Genomic DNA, 27,998 nt, shown 5'->3' on the forward strand with positions numbered 1-27,998 from the left:
TTTCGTGTGCTATAGAACACCCTTTTTTGGGTGATCTGGATTCCGACGTCAAAAATGCCAAATTTTTTTGTGGACGTCCGTCAAGACCTTGTCTATGCATACGGTTGTCCATCACGGCTTGTCCGGCCCATTTGAAGGGTCAAACGAGCCCCGAAGCGAGCATACGCCTTATTTCGACGATTTTCGTGTGCTATAGCACACCATTTTTTGGGTGATCCGGACTCCGACGTCAAAAATGCCAAATTTTTTCGTGGACGTCATTCAAGACCTTGTCTATGCATACAATTGGCCATCACGGCTTGTCCGGCCCATTTGGAGGGTCAAACGAGCCCCGAAGCGAGCATACGCCTCATTTTGAAGATTTTCGTGTGCTATAGCACACCATTTTTTGGGTGATCCGGATTCCGACATCAAAAATGCCAAATTTTTCCATGGACGTCCGTCAAAACCATGTCTATGCATACGGTTGGCCATCACGGCTTGTCCGGCCCATTTGGAGGGTCAAACGAGCCCCAAAGCGAGCATACGCCTTATTTCGACGATTTTCATGTGCTATAGCACACCATTTTTTGGGTGATCCGGATTCCGACGTCAAAAATGCCAAATTTTTCTACGGACGTCCGTCAAGACCTTGTCTATGCATACGGTTGGCCATCACTGCTTGTCAGGCCCATTTGGAGGGTCAAACAAGCCCGACCTTGTCTATGCATACGCTATTGCACACCTTTTTTGGGTAATCCAAATTCCGACGTCAAAAATGCCAAATTTTTTCGTTGACGTCCGCCAAGACCTTGTCTATGCATACGGTTGGCCATCACGGCTTGTTCGGCCCATTTGGAGGGTCAAACGAGTCACGAAGCGAGCATACGCTTTATTTCGACGAGTTTCGTGTGCTATTGCACACCATTTTTTGGGTGATACGAATTCCGATGTCAAAAATGCCAAATTTTGTCGTAGACATCCGTCAAGACCTTGTCTATGCATACGGTTTGCCATCACGGCTTGTACGGCCTATTTGGAGGGTCAAACGAGCCCCGAAGCGAGCATACGCCTTATTTCGACGATTTTCGTGTGCTATAGCACACCATTTTTTGGGTGATCCGAATTCCAACGTCAAAATTGCCAAATTTTTTCGTGGACGTCCGTCAAGACCTTCTCTATGCATATGGTTGGCTATCACGACTTGTTCGGCCCATTTGGAGGGTCAAACGAGCCCCGAAGCGAGCATACGCCTCATTTTGACGATTTTCGTGTGCTATAGCACACCATTTATTGGGTGATCCGGATTCCGACGTTAAAAATTCCAAATTTATTCATGGACGTCGATCAAGACCTTCTCTATGCATACGGTTGGCCATCACGGCTTTTCCGGCCCATTTGGAGGGTCGAACGAGCCCCGAAGCGAGCATACGCCTCATTTCAACGATTTTCGTGTGCTATAGCACACCGTTTTTTAGGTGATCCAGATTACGACATCAAAAATGCCAAATTTTACTTGGACGTTCGTCAAGACCTTGTCTATTCATACGGTTGGCCATCAGGGCTTGTCCGGCCCATTTGGAGGGTCAAACGAGCCCCGTAGCGAGCATACGCCTCATTTCGACGATTTTCGTGTGCTATAGCACACCATTTTTTGGGTGATCCGGATTCCGATGTCAAAAAAGCCAAATTTTTTCGTGGACGTCCGTCAAGACCTTGTCTATGCAAACGGTTGGCCATCACGGCTTGTCTGGCCCATTTGGATGGTCAAACGAGCCCCGAAGCGAGCATACGCCTCATTTCGATGATTTTCGTGTGCTATTATAGCACACCATTTTTTGGGTTATCCGGATTCCGACGTCAAAAATGCCAAATGTTTTCGTGGACGTCCGTCAAGACCTTGTCTATTCATACGGTTGGCCATCAGGGCTTGTCCGGCCTATTTAGAGGGTCAAACGAGCCCCGTAGCGAGCATACGCCTCATTTCGACGATTTTCGTGTGCTATAGCACACCATTTTTTAGGTGATCCGGAATCCGACGTCAAAAATGCCAAATATTTTCGTGGACGTTCGTCAAGACCTTGTCTATGCATACGGTTTGCCATCACGGCTTGTCCGGCCCATTTGGAGGGTCAAATGAACCCCAAAGCGAGTATACGCCAGATTTCGACGATTTTCATCTGCTATAGCACATCATTTTTTGGGTGATCCGGATTCCGACGTCAAAAAAGCAAAAAAATTTTGAGGACGTCCGTCAAGACCGTGTCTATGCATACGGTTGGCCATCACAGCTTGTCCAGCCCATTTGGACGGTCAAACGAGCCCCGAAGCGAGCATACGCCTCATTTCGACGATTTTTGTGTGCTATAGCATACCATTTTTTGTTGATCAGGATTCCGACGTCAAAAATGCCAAATTTTTTCGTGAACATCCGTCAAGACCTTGTCTATGCATACGGTTGGCCATCACGGCTTGTCCAGCTCATTTGGAGGGTCAAACGAGCCCCGAAGCGAGCATACGCCTCATTTCGATGATGTTCGTGTGCTATTATAGCATACCATTTTTTGGGTTATCCGGATTCCGACGACAAAAATGCCAAATTTTTTTGTGGATGTCCGTCAAGACCTTGTCTATGGATACGGTTGGCCATCACGGCTTGTCCGGCCCATTTGGAGGGTCAAACGAGCCCCGAAGCGAGCATACACCTTATTTCGACGATTTTCGTGTGCTATAACACACCATTTTTTGGGTGATCCGTATTCCGACGTCAAAAATGCCAAATTTTTTCGTGAACATCTGTCAAGACCTTGTCTATGCATATGATTGGCCATCACGGCTTGTCCAGCCCATTTGGAGGGTCAAACGAGCCCCGAAGCGAGCATACGTCTCATTTCGACGATTTTCATGTGCTATTATAGCACACCATTTTTTGGGTGATCCGGATTCCGACGTCAAAAATGCCAAATTTTTTCGTGGACGTCCGTCAAGACCTTGTCTGTGGATACGGTTGGCCATCATGGCTTGTCCGACCCATTTGGAGGGTCAAACGAGCCCCGATGCGAGCATACGTCTCGTTTCGACGATTTTCGTGTACTATAGCATACTATTTTTTGGGTAATCTGGATTCTGACGTCAAAAATGCCAAAGTTTTTCGTGGACGTCCGTCAAAACCTTGTATATGCATACGGTTGGCCATCACGGCTTGTCCGGCCCATTTGGAGGGTCAAACGAGCCCCGAAGCGAGCATACGCCTCATTTCGACGATTTTCGTGTTCTTTAACACACCATTTTTTGGGTGATCCGGATTCTGACGTCAAAAATGTCAAATTTTTTCGTGGACATCCGTCAAGACCTTGTCTATGCATACGGTTGGCCATCACGGCTTGTCCGGCCAATTTGGAGGGTCAAACGAGCCCCGAAGCGAGCATACACCTCATTTCGACGATTTTCGTGTGCTATAGCACACCATTTTTTGGGTGATCCGGATTCCGACGTCAAAAATGCCAAATGTTTTCTTGGACGTCCGTTTAGACCTTGTCTATGCATACGGTTGGCCATCACGGCTTGTCCGGCCCATTTGGAGGGTCAAACGAGCCCCGAAACGAGCATACGCATCATTTCGACAATTTTCGTGTGCTATAGCACACCTTTTTTTGAGTGATCCTGATTCAGACGTCAAAAATGCCAAATATATTCGTGGACATTCGTCAAGTTCTTGTCTATGCATACGGTTGGCCATCACGGCTTTACGGCCCATTTGGAGGGTCAAACGAGCCTCGAAGCGAGCATACGCCTCATTTCGACGATTTTCGTGTATAGCACACCATTTTTTGGGTTATCCGGATTCCGACGTCAAAAATGCCAAATATTTTCGTGGACGTTCGTCAAGTTCTTGTCTATGCATACAGTTGGCCATCACGGCTTATTCGGCCCATTTCGTGGGTCAAACGAGCCCCGAAGTGAGCATCCGCCTCATTTCGACGATTTTCGTGTGCTATAGCACACTTTTTTTTGGGTGATCTACATTCCGATGTCAAAAATGCCAAATATATTCGTGGACATTCGTCAAGTTCTTGTTTATGCATACGGTTGGCCATCACGCCTTGTTCGGCCCATTTGGAGGGTCAAACGAGCTCCGAAGCGAGCATACGCCTCATTTCGACGATTTTCGTGTGCTATAGCACACCATTTTTTGGGTGATCCGGATTCCGACGTCAAAAATGCCAAATATTTTCGTGGACGTTCGTCAAGTTCTTGTCTATGCATACGGTTGGCCATCACGGCTTGTTCGGCCCATTTCATGGGTCAAACGAGCTCCGAAGCAAGCATACGCCTCATTTCGACGATTTTCGTGTGCTATAGCACACCATTTTTTGGTTGATCCGGATTCCGACGTAAAAAATGCCAAATATTTTCGTGGACGTTCATCAAGTTCTTGTCTATGCATACAGTTGGCCATCACGGCTTATTCGGCCCATTTGGAGGGTCAAACGAGCCCCGAAGCGAGCATACGCCTCATTTCGATTATTTTCGTGTGCTATAGCACACCATTTTTTGGGTGATCCGGATTCCGACGTCAAAAACGTCAAATTTTTTCGTGGACGTCCGTCAAGACCTTGTCTATGCATACGGTTGGCCATCACGGCCTGTCCGGTCCATTTGGAGGGTCAAACGAGCCCCAAAGCGAGCATACGCCTCATTTCGACGATTTTCGTGTGCTATAGCACACCTTTTTTGGGTGATCTAGATTCCGATGTCAAAAATGCCAAATATATTCGTGGACATTCGTAAAGTTCTTCTCTATGCATACGGTTGGCCATCACGGCTTGTCCGGCCCATTTGGAGGGTCAAACGAGCCCCGAAGCGAGCATTCGCCTCATTTCGACGATTTTCGTGTGCTATAGCACATCATTTTTTGGGTGATCCGGATTCCGACGTCAAAAATGCCAAATATTTTCGTGGACGTTCGTCAAGTTCTTGTCTATGCATACGGTTGGCCATCACGGCTTGTTCGGCCCATTTGGAGGGTCAAACGAGCCCCGAAGCGAGCATACGCCTCATTTCGATAATTTTCGTGTGCTATAGCACACCATTTTTTGGGTGATCCGGATTCCGACGTCAAAAACGTCAAATTTTTTCGTGGATGTCCGTCAAGACCTTGTCTATGCATACGGTTGACCATCACGGCTTGTCCGGTCCATTTGGAGGGTCAAACTAGCCCCGAAGCGAGCATACGCCTCATTTCGACGATTTTCGTGTGCTATAGCACACCTTTTTTTGGGTGATCTAGATTCCGATGTCAAAAATGCCAAATATATTCGTGGACATTCGTCAAGTTCTTGTCTATGCATACGGTTGGCCATCACGGCTTGTCCGGCCCATTTGGAGGGTCAAACGAGCCCCGAAGCGAGCATACGCCTCATTTCGACGATTCTCGTGTGCTATAGCACACCTTTTTTTGGGTGATCTAGATTCCGATGTCAAAAATGCAAAATTTTTTGTGGACGTCCGTCAAGACCTTGTCTATGCATATAGTTTATCATCACGGCTTGTCCGGCCCATTTGGAGGGTCAAACGAGCCCCGAAGCGAGCATACGCCTCATTTCGACGATTTTCCTGTGCTATAGCACACCATTTTTTGGGTGATCCGGACTCCGACGTCAAAAATGCCAAATTTTTTCGTGGACGTCATTTAAGACCTTGTCTATGCATACAGTTGGCCATCACGGCTTGTCCGGCCCATTTGGAGGGTCAAACGAGCCCCGAAGGGAGCATATGCCTCATTTTAACGATTTTCGTGTGCTATAGCACACCATTTTTTGGGTGATCCGGATATCGACGTCAAAAATGCCAAACTTTTCCGTGGACGTCTGTCAAGACCTTGTCTATGCATACGGTTGGCCATCACGGCTTGTCCGGCCCATTTGGAGGGTCAAACGAGCCCCGAAGCGAGCATACGCCTTATTTCGACGATTTTCGTGTGCTATAGCACACCATTTTTTGGGTGATCCGGATTCTGACGTCAAAAATGCCAAATTTTTCCATGGACGTCCGTCAAGACCTTCTCTATGCATACGGTTGGCCATCACGGTTTGTCCGGCCCATTTGGAGGGTCAAACGAGCCACGACGCGAGCATACGCCTCATTTTGACGATTTTCGTGTGCTATAGCACACCATTTTTGGGTGATCTGGATTCCGACGTAAAAAATGCCAAATTTTTTCTTGGACGTCCGTCAAGACCTTGTCTATGCATACGGTTGGCCATCACGGCTTGTCCGGCCCATTTGGAAGGTCAAACGAGCCCCGAAGCGAGCATACCCCTCATTTCGACGATTTTCGTGTGCTATAGCACACCATTTTTTGGGTGATCCGGATTCTGACGTCAAAAATGCCAAATTTTTTCGTGGACGTCCGTCAAGACCTTGTCTATGCATACGGTTGGCCATCACGGCTTGTCCGGCCCATTTGGAGGGTCAAACGAGCCCCGAAACGAGCATACGCCTCATTTCGACGATTTTCGTGTGCTATATATAGCAAACCATTTTTTGGGTGATCCGGATTCCGACGTCAAAAATGCCAAACTTTTCCGCGGACGTCCTTCAAGACCTTGTCTATTGCATACGGTTGGCCATCACGGCTTGTCCGGCCCATTTGGAGGGTCAAACGAGCCCCGACACGAGCATACGCCTCATTTCGACGATTTTCGTGTGCTATATATAGCAAACCATTTTTTGGGTGATCCGGATTCCGACGTCAAAAATGCCAAACTTTTCCGCGAACGTCCTTCAAGACCTTGTCTATGCATACGGTTGGCCATCACGGCTTCTCCGGCCCATTTGGAGGGTCAAACGAGCCCCGACGCGAGCATACGCCTCCTTTCGACGATTTTCGTGTGCTATAGCACACAATTTTTTGGGTGATCCGGATTTTGACGTCAAAAATGCAAAAAATTCTCGTGGACGTCTATCATGACCTTGCCTATGCATAAGGTTGGCAATCACGGCTTGTCCGGCCCATTTGGAGGGTCAAACGAGCCCCGAAGCGAGCATACGCCTCATTTCGACGATTTTCGTGTTGTATAGCACACCATTTTTTGGGTGATCCGGATTCCGACTTCAAAAATGCCAAATTTTTTCGTGGACGTCCGTCAAGAACTTGTCTATGCATACGGTTGGCCATCACGGCTTGTCCGGCCCATTTGGAGGGTCAAACGAGTTCCGAAGCGAGCATACGCCTCATTTCGACGATTTTCGTTGCTATAACACACTATTTTTTGAGTGATCCGGATACCGACGTCAAAAATGCCAAATTTTTTTTGGACGTCCGTCAAGACATTTTCTATGCATACGGTTGTCCATCACGGCTTGTTCGGCCCATTTGGAGGGTCAAACGAGCTCCGAAGCGAGCATACGCCTCATTTCGACGAGTTATGTTTGCTATTGCACACCATTTTTTGGGTGATCCAAATTCCGACGTCAAAAATGCCAAATTTTTTCGAGGACGTCCGTCAAGACCTTGTCTATGCATACGGTTTGCCATCACGGCTTGTCCGGCCCATTTGGAGGGTCAAACGAGCCCCAAAGCGAGCATACGCCTCATTTCGACGATTTTCGTGTGCTATAGCACACCATTTTTTGGGTGATCCGAATTCCAACGTCAAAATTGCTAAATTTTTTCGTGGACATCCGTCAAGACCTTGTCTATGCATACGGTTGGCCATCAAGGCTTGTTCGACCCATTTGGAAGGTCAAACGAGCCCCGAAGCGAGCATACCCCTCATTTCGACGATTTTCGTGTGCTATAGCACACCATTTTTTGGGTGATCCGGATTGCGACGTCAAAAATGCCAAATTTTTTCGAGGACGTCCGTCAAGACCTTCTCTATGCATACGGTTGGTCATCACGGCTTGTACAGCCCATTTGGAGGGTCAAACGAGCCCCGAAGCGAGCATATGCCTCATTTCGACGATTTTCGTGTGCTATAGCACACCATTTTTTGGGTGATCCGGATTCCAACGTCAAAAATGCCAAATTTTTTCGTGAACGTCCGTCAAGACCTTGCCTATGCATACGGTAGGCCATCTCGGCTTGTCCGGACCATTAGGAGGGTCGAACGAGCCCCGAAGCGAGCATACGCCTCATTTCGACGATTTTCGTGTGCTATAGCACACCATTTTTTGGGTGATCCGGATTCCGACGTCAAAAATGTCAAATTTTTTCGTGGACGTCCTTAAAGACATTGTATATGCATACGGTTGGCCATAATGACTTGTTCTGCCCATTTGGAGGGTCAAACAAGCCCCGAAACGAGCTTACGCCTCATTTCGACGATTTTCGTGTGCTATAGCACACCATTTTTTGGATGATCCAAATTCCAACGTCAAAATTGCCAAATTTTTTCGTGGACGTCCGTCAAGACCTTCTCTATGCATACGGTTGGCTATCACGACTTGTCCGGCCCATTTGGAGGGTCAAACGAGCCCCGAAGAGAGCATACGCCTCATTTTGACGATTTTTGTGTGCTATAGAACACCATATTTTGGGTGATCCGGATTCTGACGTCAAAAATGCAAAATTTTTTTGTGGACGTCCGTCATGACCTTATTTATGCATACGGTTGGCCATCACGGCTTGTCCGGCCCATTTAAAGGGTCAAACGAGCCCCGAAGCGAGCATACGCCTCATTTCGACGATTTTCGTGTGCCATAGCACACCATTTTTTGGGTGATCCGGATTCTGACGTAAAAAATGCCAAATTTTTTCGTGGACGTCCATCAAGACCTTGTCTATGCATACGGTTGGCCATCACGGCTTGTCCGGACTTTTTGGAGGGTCAAACGAGCCCCGAAGCGAGCGTACGCCTCATTTCGACAATTTTCGTGTGCTATAGCCCACCATTTTTTTGGTGATCCAGATTCCGACGTCAAAATGCAAAATTTTTTCGTGGACGTCCGTCAAGACCTTGTCTATGCATACGATTGGCCATCACGGCTTGTCCGGCCCATTTGGAGGGTCAAAAGAGCCCCGAAGCGAGCATACGCCTCATTTCGATGATTTTCGTGTGCTATAGCACACAATTTTTTGGATGATCCAGATTCCGACGTCAAAAATGCCAAATTTTTTTGTGGACGTCCGTCAAGACCTTGTCTATGCATACGGTTGGCCATCACGGCCTGTCCAGCCCATTTGGAGGGTCAAACGAGCCCCGAAGCGATCATACGCCTCATTTCGACGATTTTCGTGTGCTATAGCACACCATTTTTTGGGTGATCAAGATTCCAACGTCATAAATGCCAAATGTTTTCGTGGACGTCCGTCAAGACCTTGTCTATGCAACCGGTTTGCCATCAAGGCTTGTTCGGCCCATTTGGAGGGTCAAACAAGCCCCGAAGCGAGCATACGCCTCATTTCGACGATTTTCGTGTGCTATAGTACACCATTTTTTGGGTGATCCGTATTCCGATGTGAAAAATGTCAAATGTTTTCGTAGACATCCGTCAAGACCTTTTATATGCACGGTTAGCAATCACGGCTTGTCCGGCCCATTTGGAGGGTCAAACGATCTCCGAAGTGAGCATACGCCTCATTTCGACGATTTTCGTGTGCTATAGAACACAATTTTTTCGGTGATCTGGATTCCAACGTCAAAAATGACAAAATTTTTCGTGGACGTCCGTCAAGACCTTGTCTATGCATACGGTTGGCCATCATGGCTTGTCCGACCCATTTGGAGGGTCAAACGAGCCCCAAAGCAAGCATACGCCTCATTTCGACGATTTTCGTATGCTATAGCACACCATTTTTTGGGTGATCCGGATTCCGTCGTCAAAAATGCCAAATTTTTTGTGGACGTTAGTAAAGACCTATTCTATGCATACGGTTGGCCATCACGGATTGTCCGACCCATTTGGAAGGTCAAACGAGCCTCGAAGCGAGCATACCCCTCATTTCGACGATTTTCGTGTGCTATAGCACACCATTTTTGGGTGATCTGGATTCCGACGTCAAATATGCCAAATTTTTTCGTGGACATTCGTCAAGACCTTGTCTATGCATACGGTTGGCCATCACGGCTTGTCCGACCCATTTGGAAGGTCAAACGAGCCCCGAAGCGAGCATACCCCTCTTTTCGACGATTTGCGTGTGCTATAGCACACCATATTTTTGGTGATCCGGATTCTGACGTCAAAAATGCCAAATTTTTTCGTGGACGTCCGTCAAAACCTTGTCTATGCATAATGTTGGCCATCACGGGTTGTCCGACCCATTTGGAAGGTCAAACGAGCCCCGAAGCGAGCATACCCCTCATTTCAACGATTTTCGTGTGCTATAGCACACCATTTTTTGGGTGATCCGGATTCTGACGTCAAAAATGCCAAATTTTTCCATGGACGTCCGTCAAGACCTTCTCTATGCATACGGTTGGCCATCACGTCTTGTCCGGCCCATTTGGAGGGTCAAACGATCTCCGAAGTGAGCATACGCCTCATTTCGACGATTTTCGTGTGCTATAGCACACAATTTTTTCGGTGATCCGGATTCCAACGTCAAAAATGCCAATATTTTTTGTGGACGTCCGTCAAGACCTTGTCTATGCATACGGTTGGCCATCATGGCTTGTCCGACCCATTTGGAGGGTCAAACGAGCCCCAAAGCAAGCATACGCCTCATTTTGACGATTTTCGTATGCTATAGCACACCATTTTTTTGGTGATCCGGATTCCGTCGTCAAAAATGCCAAATTTTTTGTGGACGTTAGTAAAGACCTATTCTATGCATACGGTTGGCCATCACGGATTTTCCGACCCATTTGGAAGGTCAAACGAGCCTCGAAGCGAGCATACCCCTCATTTCGACGATTTTCGTGTGCTATAGCACACCATTTTTGGGTGATCTGGATTCCGACGTCAAAAATGCCAAATTTTTTCGTGGACGTCCGTCAAGACCTTATCTATTCATACGATTGGCCATCACGGCTTGTCCGACCCATTTGGAATGTCAAACAATCCCCGAAGCAAGCATACCCCTCATTTCAATGATTTTCGTGTGCTATAGCACACCATTTTTTGAATGATCTGGATTCCGACGTCAAAAATGCCAAATTTTTTCGTGGACGTTCGTCAAGACCTGTCTATGCATACGGTTGGCCATCACAGCTTGTCCGACCCATTTGGAAGGTCAAACGAGCCCTGAAGCGAGCATACCCCTCATTTCGACAATTTTCGTGTTCAATATTACACCATTTTTGGGTGATCTGGATTCCGACGTCAAAAATGCCAAATTTTTTCGTGGACATCCGTCAAGACCTTATCTATTCATACGATTGGCCATCACGGCTTGTCCGACCCATTTGGAATGTCAAACAATCCCCGAAGCAAGCATACCCCTCATTTCGATGATTTTCGTGTGCTATAGCACATCATTTTTTGGGTGATCCGGATTACAACATCAAAAATGCCAAATGTTTTCGTGGACGTTCGTCAAGACCTTGTTTATGCATACGGTTGGCCATCACGGCTTGTTCGACCCTTTTGGAAGGTCAAACGAGCCCCGAAGCGAGCATACCCCTCATTTCGACGATTTTCGTGTGCTATAGCACATCATTTTTTGGGTGATCCGGATTCCGACGTCAAAAATGCCAAATTTTTTCATGGACGTTCGTCAAGACCTTATCTATGCATACGATTGGCCATCATGGCTTGTCCGACCCATTTGGAATGTCAAACGATCCCCGAAGCAAGCATACCCCTCATTTCGATGATTTTCGTGTGCTATAGCACACCATTTTTTGGGTGATCCGGATTCCGACGTCAAAAATGCCAAATTTTTTCGTGGACGTTCGTCAAGACCTTGTCTATGCATACGGTTGGCCATCACGGCTTGTCCGACCTATTTAGAAGGTCAAACGAGCCCCGAAGCGAGCATACCCCTCTTTTCGACGATTTGCGTGTGCTATAGCACACCATATTTTGGGTGATCCGGATTCTGACGACAAAAATGCCAAATTTTTTCGTGGACGTCCGTCAAAACCTTGTCTATGCATAATGTTGGCCATCACGGGTTGTCCGACCCATTTGGAAGGTCAAACGAGCCCCGAAGCGAGCATACCCCTCATTTCAACGATTTTCGTGTGCTATAGCACACCATTTTTTGGGTGATCCGGATTCCGATGTCAAAAATAACAAATTTTTTCGTGGACGTTCGTCATGACCTTTTCTATGCATACGGTTTTCCATCATGGCTTGTCCGACCAATTTGGAAGGTTAAACAAGCCCCGAAGCGAGCATACGCCTCATTTCGACGATTTTCGTGCGCTGTAGCACACCATTATTTGGATGATCCGGATTCCGACGTCAAAAATGCCAAAATTTTTCGTCGACTTCCGTCAAGACCTTTTCTATGCATACGGTTGGCCATCACGGCTTGTCCGACCCATTTGGAAGGTCAAACGAGCACCGAAGCGAGCATACCCCTCATTTCGACGATTTTCGTGTGCTATAGCACACCATTTTTTGGGTGATCCGGATTCCGACGTCAAAAATGCCAAATTTTTTCGTGGACGTCCGTCAAAACCTTGTCTATGCATACGGTTGGCCATCACAGGTTGTCCGACCCATTTCGAAGGTCAAACTAGCCCCGAAGCGAGCCTACCCCTCATTTCAACGATTTTCGTGTGCTATAGCACACCATTTTTTGGGTGATCCGGATTACGACGTCAAAAATGCCAAATTTTTTCGTGGACGTCCGTCAAGACCTTGTCTATGCATACGGTTGGCCATCACAGCTTGTCCGACCCATTTGGAAGGTCAAACGAGCCCCGAAGCGAGCATACCCCTCATTTCGATGATTTTCGTGTGCTATAGCACATCATTTTTTGGGTGATCCGGATTTTGACGTCAAAAATGCCAATTTTTTTTGTGGACGTCCGTCAAGACCTTGTATATGCATACGGTTTGCTATCACGGCTTGTTCGACCCATTTGGAAGGCCAAACAAGCCCCGAAGCATGCATACCCCTCATTTCGACGATTTTCGTGTGCTATAGCACACCATTTTTTGGGTGATCTGGATTTCGACGTCAAAAATTCCAAATTTTTTCGTGAACGTCCGTCAAGACCTTGTCTATGCATACAGTTGGCCATCAGTGCTTGTCCGACCCATTTGAAAGGTCAAACGAGCACTGAAGCGAGCATACCCCTCATTTCGACGATTTTCGTGTGCTATAGCACACCATTTTTTTGGTGATCCGGATTCCGACGTCAAAAATGCCAAATTTTTTCTTGGACGTCCTTCAAGACCTGGTCTATGCATACGGTTGGCCATCACGGCTTGTCCGACCCATTTGGAAGGCCAAACAAGCCCCGAAGCGAGCATACCCCTCATTTCGACGATTTTCGTGTGCTATAGCACACCATTTTTTGGGTGATCTGGATTCCGTCGTCAAAAATGCCAAAAATTTTTGTGGACGTCTTTCAAGACCTTGTCTATTAGGCATACGGTTGGCCATCACGGCTTGTCCGACCCATTTGGAAGGTCAAACGAGCCCCGAAGCGAGCATACGCCTCATTTCGACGATTTTCGTGTGCTATAGCACAACATCTTTTGGGTCATCCGGATTCTGACGTCAAAAATGCCAAATTTTTTGTGGACGTCCGTAATGACCTTTTCTATGCATACGGTTGGCCATCACGGCTTGTCCGACCCATTAGGAAGCTCAAACGAGCCTCGAAGCGAGCATACCCCTCATTCCGACGATTTTTGTGTGCTATAGCACACCATTTTTTGGGTGATCCGAATTCCGACGTCAAAAATGCCAAATTTTTTCATGGACGTCCGTCAAGGCCTTGTCTATGCATACGGTTGGCCATCACGGCTTGTCTGACCCATTTGGAATGATAAACGATCCCCGAAGCAAGCATACCCCTCATTTCGATGATTTTCGTGTGCTATAGCACACCATTTTTTGGGTGATCTTGATTCCGACGTCAAAAATGCAAAATTTTTTAGTGGACGTCCGTCAAGACCTTGTCTCTGCATACGGTTGGCCATCACGGCTTGTTCGACCCATTTGGAAGGTCAAATGAGCCCCGATACAAGCATACCCCTCATTTCGACGATTTTCGTGTGCTATAGCACACCATTTTTTGTGTGATCCGGATTTCGACGTCCAAAATGCCAAATTTTTTCGTGGACGTTCGTAAAGACCTTGTCTATGCATACGGTTGGCCATCACGGCTTGTCCGACCCATTTGGAATGTCAAACTAGCCCCGAAGCGAGCATACCCCTCATTTCGACGATTTTCGTGTGCTATAGCACATCATTTTTTGGGTGATCTGGATTTTAACGTCAAAAATGCCAATTTTTTTCGTGGACGTCCGTCAAGACCTTGTATATGCATACGGTTGGCCATCACGTCTTGTTCGACCCATTTGGAAGGCCAAACAAGCCCCGAATTGAGCATACCCCTCATTTCGGTGATTTTCGTGTTCTATAGCACACCATTTTTTGGGTGATCTGGATTTCGACGTTAAAATGCCAAATTTTTTCGTGAACGTCCGTCAAGACCTTGTCTATGCATACAGTTGGCCATCACTGCTTGTCCGACCTATTTGGAAGGTCAAACGAGCCCTGAAGCGAGCATACCCCTCATTTCGACGATTTTCGTGTGCTATAGCACACCATTTTTTGGGTGATCCGGATTCCGACGTCAAAAATGCCAAATTTTTTCGTGGAAGTCCTTCAAGACCTCGTCTATGCATACGATTGGCCATCACGGCTTGTCTGACCCATTTGGAAGGTCAAACGAGCCCCGAAGCGAGCATACCCCTCATTTCGACGATTTTCGTGTGCTATAGCACACCTTTTTTTGGTGATCCGGATTCCGACGTCAAAATGCCAAATTTTTTCGTGGACGTCTTTCAAGACCTTGTCTATGCATACGGTTGGCCATCACGGATTGTCCGACCCATTTGGAAGGTCAAACGAGCCCCGAAGCGAGCGTCCCCTCATTTCGACGATTTTCGTGTGCAATAGCACACCATTTTTTGGATGATCCGGATACCGACGCCAAAAATGCCAAATTTTTTCGTGGACGTCTGTCAAGACCTTGTCTATGCATACAGTTGGCCATCACGGATTGTCCGACCCATTTGGAACGTCAAACGAGCCCCGAAGCGAACATACCCCTCATTTCGACGATTTTCGTGTGCTATAGCACACCATTTTTTGGGTGATCCGGATTCCGACGTCAAAAATGCCAAATTTTTTCGTGGAAGTCCTTCAAGACCTCGTCTATGCATACGATTGGCCATCACGGCTTGTCTGACCCATTTGGAAGGTCAAACGAGCCCCGAAGCGAGCATACCCCTCATTTCGACGATTTTCGTGTGCTATAGCACACCTTTTTTTGGTGATCCGGATTCCGACGTCAAAAATGCCAAATTTTTTCGTGGACGTCCGTCAAAACCTTGTCTATGCATACGGTTGGCCATCACAGGTTGTCCGACCCATTTCGAAGGTCAAACTAGCCCCGAAGCGAGCCTACCCCTCATTTCAACGATTTTCGTGTGCTATAGCACACCATTTTTTGGGTGATCCGGATTCCGATGTCAAAAATGCCAAATTTTTTCGTGGACGTCCGTCAAGACCTTCTCTATGCATACGGTTGGCCATCACAGCTTGTACGACCCATTTGGAAGGTCAAACGAGCCCCGAAGCGAGCATACCCCTCATTTCGATAATTTTCGTGTGCTACAGCACACCATTTTTTGGGTGATCCGCATTCCGACGTCAAAAATGCCAAATTTTTTTGTGGACGTCCGTCCAGACCTTGTCTATGCATACGGTTGGCCATCAAGGCTTGTTCGACCCATTTGGAAGGTCAAACGAGCCCCGAAGCGAGCATACCCCTCATTTCGACGATTTTCGTGTGCTATAGCACACCATTTTTTGGGTTATCCGGATTGCGACGTCAAAAATGCCAAATTTTTTCGTGGACGTCCGTCAACACCTTGTCTATGCATACGGTTGTCCATCACGGCTTGTCCAACCCATTTGGAAGGTCAAACGAGCCCCGAAGCGAGCATACCCCTCATTTCAACGATTTTCGTGTGCTATAGCACACCATTTTTTGGGTGATCCGGATTCCGACGTCAAAAATGCCAAATTTTTTCGTGGACGTCCGTCAAGACCTTGTCTATGCATACGATTGGCCATCACGGCTTGTCCGACCCATTTAGAAGGTCAAACGAGTCCCGAAGCGAGCATATCCCTCATTTCGACGATTTTCGTGTGCTGTAGCAAACCATTTTTTGGGTGATCCGGATTCCGACGTCAAAAATGCCAAATTTTTTTTGGACGTCCATCCTTAATACCCATCATATATGTGTGTTTTTCTTTTAATTTGTTGATTTATTTTCTTTTTTGTTCGTTATTTATGTAAGAATTTTTTTTCCTGTGTATTTTTGTAGATGGTTATGAAAATATCAAAAAGTTCATGACCACAATTTTTTATTTATCCAAATATATGGTAATTGGAAATTTAAAATTAATATCTATGTATATTCATATATAACTGGGCATAGACAAAGTGGTATTACAACTCTATAACTAATAACCACATTTTTCTTTTTCTCAATTTTTTTTACCATTTTCCTATTTTTAAATCTGTTTTTATTATTAAAACAAAAAAAATGTCAAAAAAAATAAAAGTCAGTGCTTCAAATATTTCTCATGAATACATGTAACTCATATTTTTAATTACTTACTATTAACTATCACTTATTGTATTCGAGTCTCTTTAATGTGTTAGTACCTATTATATTAATTTTAAAATCTAAATTTGATTAAATAATTACTCAATTAATTAGGCAAGATAATTACTATAAAGGATGAAGAAAGATGAAAGACGTTAGAGTTTTCATTGGTGATGAGAATATTAAAGTAGAAAAAAAATATTTAAAAAAGAGTAACTTTCACATATAGCAAACACAAATTTATATTTGTATGTTATAGCAAAGTTTGCATAATTGTGCTCCATAACAAACATAAATATGTATAATTTGCTATACATATACAAAGAAACCAATTGTATAATTCGCTAAACATATCCAAAAGAAATCAATTGTATAAGTTGTGTATGTATAAAACGAGAAAAAGAGAAAGACAGAAAAAAATTGGCAGAGAAATATTTGTATTGTATAATTATAAGCATATAGGACGAAGATATATACATTTGCAAGTGAATATACAATATTTTCTTGCTTTATACAAACAGTAACACTATTTATACAATTCGTTATTGTTTGTATAGGTGATAGAGGCGAAGGTGACGAGCGAGATCTGGAAGAGTGGCGAGCAAGATCAGGGAGAGGGGAGAGATGGGAACAAAAATATATGTATATATACAGTTTTTCCTTCTTTTATACAAACAGAAACACATTTTATATACTTGTGTTTGTATAAAAGTGATAGGAAGCGAGAGATGGAGCGAGAGAGGGAGAGTGGCGAGCGAGAGTTTAAGGAAGAGAGGTAACTGGTAAACAATTTGCCACAGGGCACAATTAACTCATTTAACTTAGTTTTAACAAAAAAAAATGAAATTTACTACTCCATTATATTATATTATATTATTATGTAACTTATGTTACTGTAACTTGATAGAAGTCTTTGCAAGTGCAAGTTCAATATATGTGAATATTTTTTAATTTTAATTTGTGAAATTTGGAGAGTCGATTAATTAAAATTTTTATAAAAATTATTATTTACTGTGATTTATAGTATTTAAATTTTTATATCACTTTTAAATAATATATGTTATCTCCTTTGTCCAATTTATGTCGCACGGATAAAATTCGGAGAATCAACTAAATTTTTTATATGTTCTTTTAAAATATTTTAAATTATTAATTATTATAATTTATAATATATTATACGTAATTTTCAAATAATATATATTATCCCCTTAATCTAAATTTTGTGTACATTGATAGAATTTCGAGAGATCTACTAGCTATTATATTAAAACATATTCAAGCGAAGTGGGAGAAGAAAAGGGTGGATCAATAATGGAACTTATTTTGTACTCAGCACTTGTAGAAATAGGACAATCATGATTAGAGCAGAATTAACGGTGTGACTTAGTAATAAGTGAAAGTGTTTTTTTTTAGATTTGTTCTATCCTTGGTCTATGGCTGAGTCAACTAATGGTCAGGGAGTTCATTCAAACAAATTATAGTATTTATATATAGTTAAAATTATTTTTAATGTATTTATAGGGTATGTTGAATTCTTTCAGTTTATTCGTGTGCTTACTTCTTTAAGATATTGTATTTTTTAATTTAAATCCTTACTCCGACATTGACTTTAGTTTGACACGTATTGTGAAATTAGTTGCATGTTGAGTTACTTGATATTTGTTTTTGATGAAATATGACATATATTTCGTAAAATTAATCGAGATGCATGTAAATTGGCTCAAACACCATAATTGCCTTTCAGTTTCCTATAGAATTTCCATGTTTTGAGGAGTAGGACACTAGAAGATCACTTAAAAAGCAAAATAACTACGTTTGCAAAAAGAGTGCAGCAAAGGGATATAAATAAGAAGCCAAGAACTCAATATACTCTTCATCAAGAACTTTCAACATAACTCATAACAATTTCACAACACATCAAAACTATGGATAACAACTTCCCATTTCCACCACCACCACCACCACCTTCCTCTGATCAAAGCTACACCATAGTAATACTCGTTTTCTCGACGTTCAGTTGCATCTTACTTGGCCAAGCTATTCTTGCTTTTTGCACATACTTCTTGAAGAAAAAGAAGAAGAGTACAATGCTAGTTGAAGAAAAAGGAAGTGAAACACATTCCTCCAAACTTGTCTTTGATTCTGCATCATAACAAACTTATTCCCCAAATTGGAACGTGGTGGATGCATACATTGTGTCTATCATTTGAAGTGTAATCTACCAATTTTCTTTCGATTGTTTTAGAAGTAAGAATTTTCATCATTCTATTCAAATTGAAACATGGTGGATGCATACGTAACAAATTTCCCCAAATATATAAAATTGTTCCCTAGTTATCCTATAAACCTTTCTTGATTCTCTTTTTATACAATTACCATGAGTGCTAGTGGAATGTTCAACATCTTTCTTGTAAAGGTCCAGTTGGGATAACCTTATATTAAACAAAAGAACTCCTTGAAATAGTATTGGCAATGTGAGTGAATCGGTTACCTACTTGGCAGATCATAATGACTTCTTATAATGGACATCATAGTGAGAAATTTCTCCTATGTTTGGATAAAATGGTCTTAAAAGATGAGACAGGTAGTACGTACAACAGCGAATCGTGCCTCCGATTTGGTAGAGAAATGAGCTAGAGACTGCAATTTGCTTTTTGAACATTTGAAGAAATTTCTAGTGTTAATAGGCTGAAGAAAAAGTTCTGCTTTACAAATGCACATAGTAGCTTAATTTTCATCTGTAGCTACTGTAAGCGAGTTAGGAGACTATTCCTGATTCTATTCAAATTGAAACTTGGTGATAAATACGTAACAAATTAGAGATTATTTCCCCAAATCTATAAAACTGTTCCCTATCCTACAAACCTTTCTTGATTTCCTTTTTATACAATTTCCATGAGTGCTAGTGGAATGTTTAACAACCTTTCTTGTAAAGGTCTAGTTGGGATAACCTTATGTCAAACAAAAGAACTCCTTTAAATTTGGCAATGTGAGTGAATCGTTTTCTTACTTGGCTGATCATAATGACTTCTTACAATGGACATCATAGTGAGAAATTTCTCCTATGTTTATCTGTCCACTTTTCTTTTTGAACATTTGAAGAAAGTTCTAGTGTTAATGCAAAAAATAGCTTAATTTTGATATTTTGGGATCATTTAAGCTTACATTTGAATGTCGTGCCTTCGGGTTTAATTTGCTCTAAAAAATTATTAGCTAACAGTGAGTTCTAGCTTTGCTTTGAGTCTTTGATCTGCCATATCGTCTATTTTTGAGCATCGTGAAATCATTTACGGATATCGGCTGCTTATGTGCTTAAGCTTTTTATCTAATTCATGTCGATGTGAATTTTACCTAGACTAACTGTCATTAAATTTCCTGTTCTAATATTTTGATTTAACAATGATCAAATTTATCTATATAACTAAGTTTGTTTGTCCTTGTCGTCTTGATAATAAGTTGTCCTGAAAGTTTGTCTAGAATCAGTGTTTTCAAGTGTACTCATCAAATGATTTTTCTGCATTTAATAGTTGTCTCTTTTCTGAGAGCATGAATATATATTTCTCCTTCTTCTTTTAAATATATTTTGATCAAGTTTGTGTTTACTTCTTCCTTCTCTTAGATACTGTCAAATGAGTTTGTTTGTTAGTTTCTACTCTCATTATATGAATTATGAAGTGCATTATAAATGATATAGTGTAAACCTTTCAACTTCGTCTAGCATCTGGCAAGCCTGTTTAGAGATAGGGTTGGTTTGTAATGATTTACATGTTCCAATGCTGCCCTGTTTGTGGCCTGATGCGATCTGAAATACATTTTTGGCTTTGGATTACAAACATTTCTTAATGGATTACTTGCACAAAACATCTCGCGTTCACGCACATCTCAAGGGCTGTAATGCACACCGTCAACACTAAACCCTAATGCAAATATTAGTAATTGTTTTCACAGATAAGATCATACGGAAGCAAGTCCGTACACATTGAAACTATGAGAGGAATTTCAGCTGGAACGATATGCTAATTATAAACTTGAAAAAAGAAATGGGTGTAGAAAAATGCTCCTTGATTTATATTTGATTAATAACAAGAAATAACTTAAAATAAGTCAAAAATGACTTTAACTAAGTTAGGAAGTGTTTGGTAAGGTAAAAAATGACTTAAAATAAGTCAAAAATCCAAAGTAAGAGCCCCATTTGGATTGATTTAACAAATGTAGTTTTTTGGTAAAAAATAAGAAGTCAAACTTTATTTAACGATTTTTAAGTTAAAAAATAAAAAGTAGGGGAAAGTTGTATATGAGGTATGGATATTATATCGGCGCTCAACCGAGGGAACTTTCTATGTCCGAGTTTTGATGGTAAAATACTGAAAGTGCCCTTGTGATAGATAAACACATAAAACGTGTTTGTGGCATGTGATTTACTGTCTCTTCTGTTTTATATAATATTAAAAAAAATTGTGGTCATTGTTAGTGCTGTGATGAAGTAGTTATTATGTATATATTTTTAATGACCATGATAATTAAGAAGGCAAGAATCCAACAAATAATTGTGCAAAAGAATTAGAGACATATATATGTATGTTATGTTTTACTTTTTGAAAGTCATATTGTATAAATTTTGACTGTGTTTGTTGGTGATTCATTAAGTAGAACTCAATGGAAGTCTATCATATGCATATTGATGACTGGTGTTGAGGAAAAAAAAGTGTATATGAAGTCGAAGGAAGAAAGTTCACCAGACAAATTAGGCATTTACAAGTTCGATTTATCTCGTTTAATTTTATAGTTGAGTTTTATAGGTCAATTTTCCTTCTACAGCCTGGTGTGCCAACAAAACGTTCACCAAAGAGGATCAAGAAAGCACAAATGCTTGATAAGATGGATGATATACGCAAAGAATGGATTCAATCTGATATACTAATCTTTAATTCCGGTCATTGGTGGACTCCCATGAAGCTTTTTCAACTGTAAGTGATTCATGATGAATTCCTTGTTCTTATTTAGTTTGAAACTATTTGCTTTTGATGTTATGCCCTTTCTTACCATGGTAGTTTTCTTCGTACAATATATTGCAACTCTATTATGATAGAACTTTAGCTTGGAAACTTGTCATTTTGTATATTTCTGATTATGTAAAATGCTTTTGAAACAGTAAAATGGTCATCAAATAACTATAGCACAAGCCCTCAATCTATTTCATTATAATTGATATAAGCTATAAGTTTAGGAGACTTGTAGATTCGTCGCAGTCTTTAAATGAACGCTATGAAATGTTGAGAGTTTTCTTAAGAAGAGACGAGAATCTTGCATCACCCAAGTCACTGTCTCTATATGATAAGATATGATTTTCCCCTTTCCATGTAAAATGTCTACTTCACAAAATTAGAGAATCTGTTTTTTCTAGATCACAGTAGAGACTTTATGTTAGGGTCCCTCATTGGTTTGTTTATATGGGACTTGGGCAATCCTCTCCTCATAAGCTAGCTTTAGGGGTTGAGTTAGGCATAAGGTTTCATATCTTTACCTTTCTTGTCCACGCTTCAGTTGTGCTTGGGTATGAGAGTGGGTGAGAGTCCCTCCTTGGTTGGGAAATGGATATGGACTTCAGTATTCCTCCCGCATGTGTCATAATTTTACAGTTCTCAAATTTTCAGTGCATGATTGCTCGTGTGTGTGTGATATACCAGTTTCTGTAGGACATCGTGATATGCAAGAAATTGAACTACTTTTCCTCTTACTCATCTAATATCCTAAGACCACTACTTTTGCAGTAAAATTGTTTGAGCTTTTTATGTTTTGTATGCTGTTATGCTTTATGGCGAAGTTACTTTACCAACCCTGTGCTGATATATGGAATGAACTGCTTTTCGCCTATTTGTTCTCTTCCCTTACTCATTCAATTAATCCATAGTCTGATTTCAGCGTTTGTATATGTGCAGGTTGTTTAACCATTAACACAAATACATCGTCGTTTTCTGTCTTATGTTGATATGTCAATGCATGCTGTAGTAACATATACGTTTTTCTTATTATTTGTATAGTGGAACTATGTGATTCGTATACCCGACCGTTGACATTTAGTTGTTGTTAATCATATGGTGTTCAGGAGAGCTTGTACTCGTGCAATTTATTAGGAATAATACAAGAGATTTATAAAAAACAGTGTCATTGTGCTGTCCTCAAGTGAAAAATTGATCTGTCAAATATGTTCAATTCAATTTGGTGAAAATGTTAAACCAATCAATTTGAAATAAATTCGTTTCACTTTGATTTTCACATTTTCGATTCGATTTTGATTTTACCAAACTTAATAAAATAATTAAATTTTCAGATTTGGGACACAATAGTCACACACAAGTCGAGAAACTCCTCAAATTATGTTTTATCATTGGACCATTTGGAAATTGGGTTGGACATAATTTTCAATTGGGTTTGAACCTTTCAACTGGGCATGTGTAGTGCAATATAATTTCAGGTTTTCGGCTTAAAAATAAAAAATCTAATAGAATAATTGAAATTTTAGAATTAGTAACCTAAATCGACCAAACAAAAAGAAACCAAATTAAAGAAAAATCAATTCAGTTGGTTTTTTCTATTTGAACCGTAATATGCTCGTAACAAGTTGGGAAAACTATACCTATAGTTAAGCTGTTGTTTTTTTCACGTATATTTTCTCATTTACGAGCAAAATTTAGGAACTACAATAACTTTCATTAATTTCTTATGTGTTAGCCTATGTATATTACACCTTTGAGACACCCTGAATTTTTATTTTTTTCTAAATTGGAAAAACATTATGTGTAGTCCCACCGTTATAAAATTTTGAAACAAAATCTTACACACTATTTTCTTTGAATCTAGCTAACTCGTGAGATTTTAACGAATATGTTATTGTTTCAATGCTTACTCATAATTTGACTTTAAAAAAAAAAATTTATAACTTTGAATTTAAATTCAGTTAAGATGTACTAAACCTAGTATAAAGCTAACATATTTTCATTCCTTATAACAAAATATATTTCTATTAATATAATAATTTGAATTTATCTTCTCCAAAAAATAACATATAAGAGTGAAGAACGAATCCATTCAAAGTGTTATATCCTTCCGTTGTCAGCTCCTAACGGATACCTAAATCAAAATGTCAATTCAAAATTAGCTTCTTCTTCTTCTTCATTCGTTCTCTTCAAGAACAGGGGTGATTAAAAGGCGTACGTCTGTGGCCAAGAGACAAGCAATTTCATCAGGGTTACAGAATAATCAGATCGGAAAATTGAATGCCCCGACAAACGACCGGTACTTTCTTCATTTTTTTGAATTTTGGTTATGGGGTTTCTTGCGTTAATTTGTGTACAGAAGGAAAATATGGGTGGGTTTTGTGATTTCTTTTTTTGGGGTTTTCATTTTGATCGAGATTGTGATATGGTAGATGAATTCTTTGATTATTGACTTCCCTTTGTATAAAAATTACGTTTCAGTTAAGTCTTCTTTTAATGGTTAAGAAGTATTTTCAATCTGAAATATCTTCCCTAACTTTTACGTGCAGGTGATGATATGGACATTGAGAGACTTACGCACGATGGAGCAACCACTATGGGAAGAGATATCTTCAAATTTACTTTCTATTGGAGTAGATTGAAGTCCTGGACAGTGTAAATCTCTCTGGGCTCCTTTGGGTCAAAAGTATGAGGTGAGTGTTTCTGATTTCTTGTTTTCTCCTTGAGCATATGTACATTTACTTGGTTGTGCTGATTAACCTTGTTGGAAGAAACAATATTTACAATAAACAATGCAGGCTGATGAACTTGTTTTTAGGATATCACATTATTTCTGTCTGATGACAGAAATGAAAACAGGGATAGATGTACCCTTTTGTATGGTGTGTTGTGACATCTTTAAGGAGAAAAAGGTAGAGAAATAAGATTTATCCATATCTTGAATTGTAGATATCACATTTTTGATGCACCATCTCATCTTGTGGTTGATTCTGCATCATAACAAAGCTCCAGTTGGGATAACCTTATATTAAACAAAAGAACTCCTTGAAATTTGGCAATGAGAGTGAATCAGTTACCTACTTGGCAACTCACAATGACTTCTTACAATGGACATCATATCAAGCAATTTCTACTATTTTTGGAGAAAATGGTCTTAAAAGATAAGTAGTACATACAACAGCGAATCGTGAGGCATCTTCCTACGATTTGGTAGAGAAATGAGCTAGCGGCTAAGATTAGGTAAAGGGCAGGTTTTTTGTTTCCTTTGTTTATCTGTCCACTTTGCTTTATGAACATTTGAAGAAATTTCCAGTGTTAATAGGCTGTTGAAACAATTCTGCTTTACAAATGCACATAGTGCTTAATTTTCATGTTTTGGGATCATTTAAGCTTACATTTGTATGTCGTTCCTTGGGGTTTAATTTACTCTAAAAAATAATTAGCTAACAGCGAGTTCTAGATTTGCTTTGATTCTTTGATCTGCCACATCGTCTATTTTGAGCATCGAGAAACCATTTATGGATATCGGCTGCTTATGTGCTTAAGCTTTTTATCTAATTCATGTCGATGTAAATTTTTGTTTAGCCTAACTGTCATTGAATTTCATGTTCTAATATTTTGATTTAAAATTGATCAACTTTATCTATGTAACCATAAGTTTGTTTGTCCTTGTCTTGATAATAAGTTGTCCTGAAAGTCTGTCTAGAATCAGTGTTTTTAAAGTGTACTCATTAAATGATTTTTCTGCAGTTAATAGTTGGCTCTTTTCTGAGAGCATGAATACATATTTCTTTTTCTTCTTTTAAATATATATTGATCATGTTTGTGTTTATTTCTTCCTTCTCTTAGATACTGTCAAATGAGTTTGTGTGTTGGTTTCCCCTCTCATTATATGAATTCTGAAATAAATGATATACTGTAAATCTTTCCCATTTTGTCTAGCATCTGGCAAGCCTGTTTAGAAATACTGTAAAGCTAGTTGTCATTTGCATGCCATACATCACAGCTTTTAAAAATATATATTAGTAGATGGTTATTGATCCAAAGCATATGGCATTGATGATCCAAAACAGCTTTAATCCAAATCTCTTCATCACCCACACTTGGTATTGTCTTTTCCCTTTATAAGATATTTTGTCAGAATAATAATTAAGCTGTTTTTTTAATCTTGTTTTTCGAATATTTATAACTCATATTAAAGTCTCGATTAAATTTGAATCATGTATTACAAGGTTCATTCGAGAGTAACACTTCCAATAAAATTTTCTGACTTAAACTCGAGACCTCTAATTAACAGTCTAGCAAAATTTCACCAATGCATTACAGTTCAGATCGATTAATTATTTATAAGAAGTAATGAAGAAAAACACTAAAAGTTCCTTTATAAGTCAACCTCAAAGGCTCAGACCTAATAAAGTCACCTGGCCTTTGTGGTCGTCTACTTGCATTATAATTCATCTTTACAACTCATAATATTTACTTTCTGCAGTTAATTAAACATAACACAAAATTTAAAGTACAGTACATATATAAGTTATAACCATGCTTATTAATTAGAAGTAAATATTAATTAGTGAAAATATAATAAAACAAAGCAAGTAGGGGTACTTAGCTAGCTAGTAGTAATTTTTTTTTTAAGCAGGCTTTCCAGTTTTTACACTATCCATTCCCTTTTTCTCTTTCGGCAAAGCATGTCATCCACTCTCAAGTGCTTTGTCTTCGGGGCGGAGTTACAATATTAGATATCGAGCAAAAGTTAGAGGAACGGAAATGAAAAATTAAATTACCGTAGATATTAATATTTTCTTAGTGAAATTGCTTAGACCTTATATATGTATTGAGAAATCCGTTAAATATGTATAAATGTATTTAATTATAAAATGTATTTATCAAAATTAGCTGTGAAACTTTTTAAAAATAAATTAAAAATTCATAAACTCCAAATCGAATTCCATGTCTATATGTAATCCTTTGTCCATTTGATACTAATGGATTATTAATGGACATGATTTATGTCACACAGTGTTTAGTAATATATCATGCATAATAAAAGCTAGCTAGTGAGTAGTGAGTATATATTAATTGGAGCTCCTAATTTTCAACCCACCGAAATCTTTATTTCCTTTAATGCCCTTTGATTTTCATGTGTCTCGATTAATATGTAACAATAGAATAACGTTAAAATTATAATTTATTAATATAAATAAGTTATTTTTAATAATTTAAATTATTAAATGAAATGATACTATAAAACGGTTGGTTAATGATTTACATGTTCCAATGCTGCCATGTTTGTGCCTTGATGCAATCTGAAATACTTCTACAGGAGTCGCAATCATTTTACCAATAGTTTGTGTTTAGAAATTTCTAAATCAGTGTGAATGCTTAATTAGGTTGTATTTCTGATTTCGAGTATTTCAATTCCTGACACAGTGAAAAGTCTTTGATCTTTTCAGCAGAGAGTAGTCCTAGAAATTCATTTTAACTACATCTATTTACAATTGATCTATTTTTAAATTCTGCAGAAAATATATGATGTACTTGTGGACTTGGAATCAACAGATAAAGATTGTCAACATTGATACAAATACTTGTGAGCCTCAGAAGTCTAAAATTGTTTAACCTCAATTTTTTTTCCAGCTCTTTGAATTGGATGGTGTTGTTATCAAACATGGATTACACTGTTGCTAAGATTTACTCATCGTACTAGGCAAGGAAAAAGGAAAGACTTTCGACATATTCCATCCATCGGGCATGCGCACTATATAATTTGACTAGCATGTTGAGGTAAACTTCTAATAACTTTCTTGGGGGGGGGGGGGGGGGGTAGAGGCGTGTAGGGGGTAGGGGGAGGGGTAGGAGTAGGAGTAGGAGGGAGGGGTAGGAGTAGGGGGGTAGGGGTAGGAGGGGTAGGGTAGGAGGGTAGGGTAGGGAGGTAAGGTAGAGGGGGGAGGCGGAGGGTAGGACTAGGAGTGGGGGAGGGGGAGGGGTAGGGTAGGGGGAGGGGTAGGAGTAGGGGGAGGGTAGGGGTAGGCGTAGGAGGAGGGGTAGGAGTGGGGGAGGGGGTAGGGGTTGGGGAAGGGGGAGGGGTAGGAGTAGGGGGGTAGGGGTAGGGTAGGAGGCGTGTAGGGGGTAGGGGGAGGGGTAGGAGTAGGGGGGTAGGGGTAGGAGGGGTAGGGTAGGAGGGTAGGGTAGGGAGGTAAGGTAGAGGGGGGAGGCGGAGGCTAGGACTAGGAGTGGGGGAGGGGGAGGGGTAGGGTAGGGGGA

General features: G+C 41.0%; 1 long non-coding RNA gene across 2 annotated transcripts in view; it reads left to right on the plus strand.

Annotated features, from left to right (window-relative positions):
• The first annotated feature begins 23,756 nt into the window (after positions 1-23,756).
• LOC104646166 (uncharacterized) overlaps positions 23,757-27,998 on the plus strand; it is a 31,712-nt gene continuing 27,470 nt past the window's right edge. Inside the window, exons 1-4 of one of the 2 annotated variants that reach the window (XR_740312.4) lie at positions 23,758-24,030; positions 24,281-24,424; positions 27,257-27,324; positions 27,442-27,544. This is a non-coding gene — a long non-coding RNA (uncharacterized lncRNA). Of the gene's footprint in view, positions 24,031-24,280; positions 24,425-27,256; positions 27,325-27,441; positions 27,545-27,998 lie in introns of those variants that run through there. The other variant, XR_011220349.1, reaches the window with a different exon arrangement.

The sequence above is a fragment of the Solanum lycopersicum genome, chromosome 3 (genome assembly GCF_036512215.1).
Source record: "Solanum lycopersicum chromosome 3, SLM_r2.1".
NCBI classification, from domain to species: Eukaryota; Viridiplantae; Streptophyta; class Magnoliopsida; order Solanales; family Solanaceae; genus Solanum; species Solanum lycopersicum.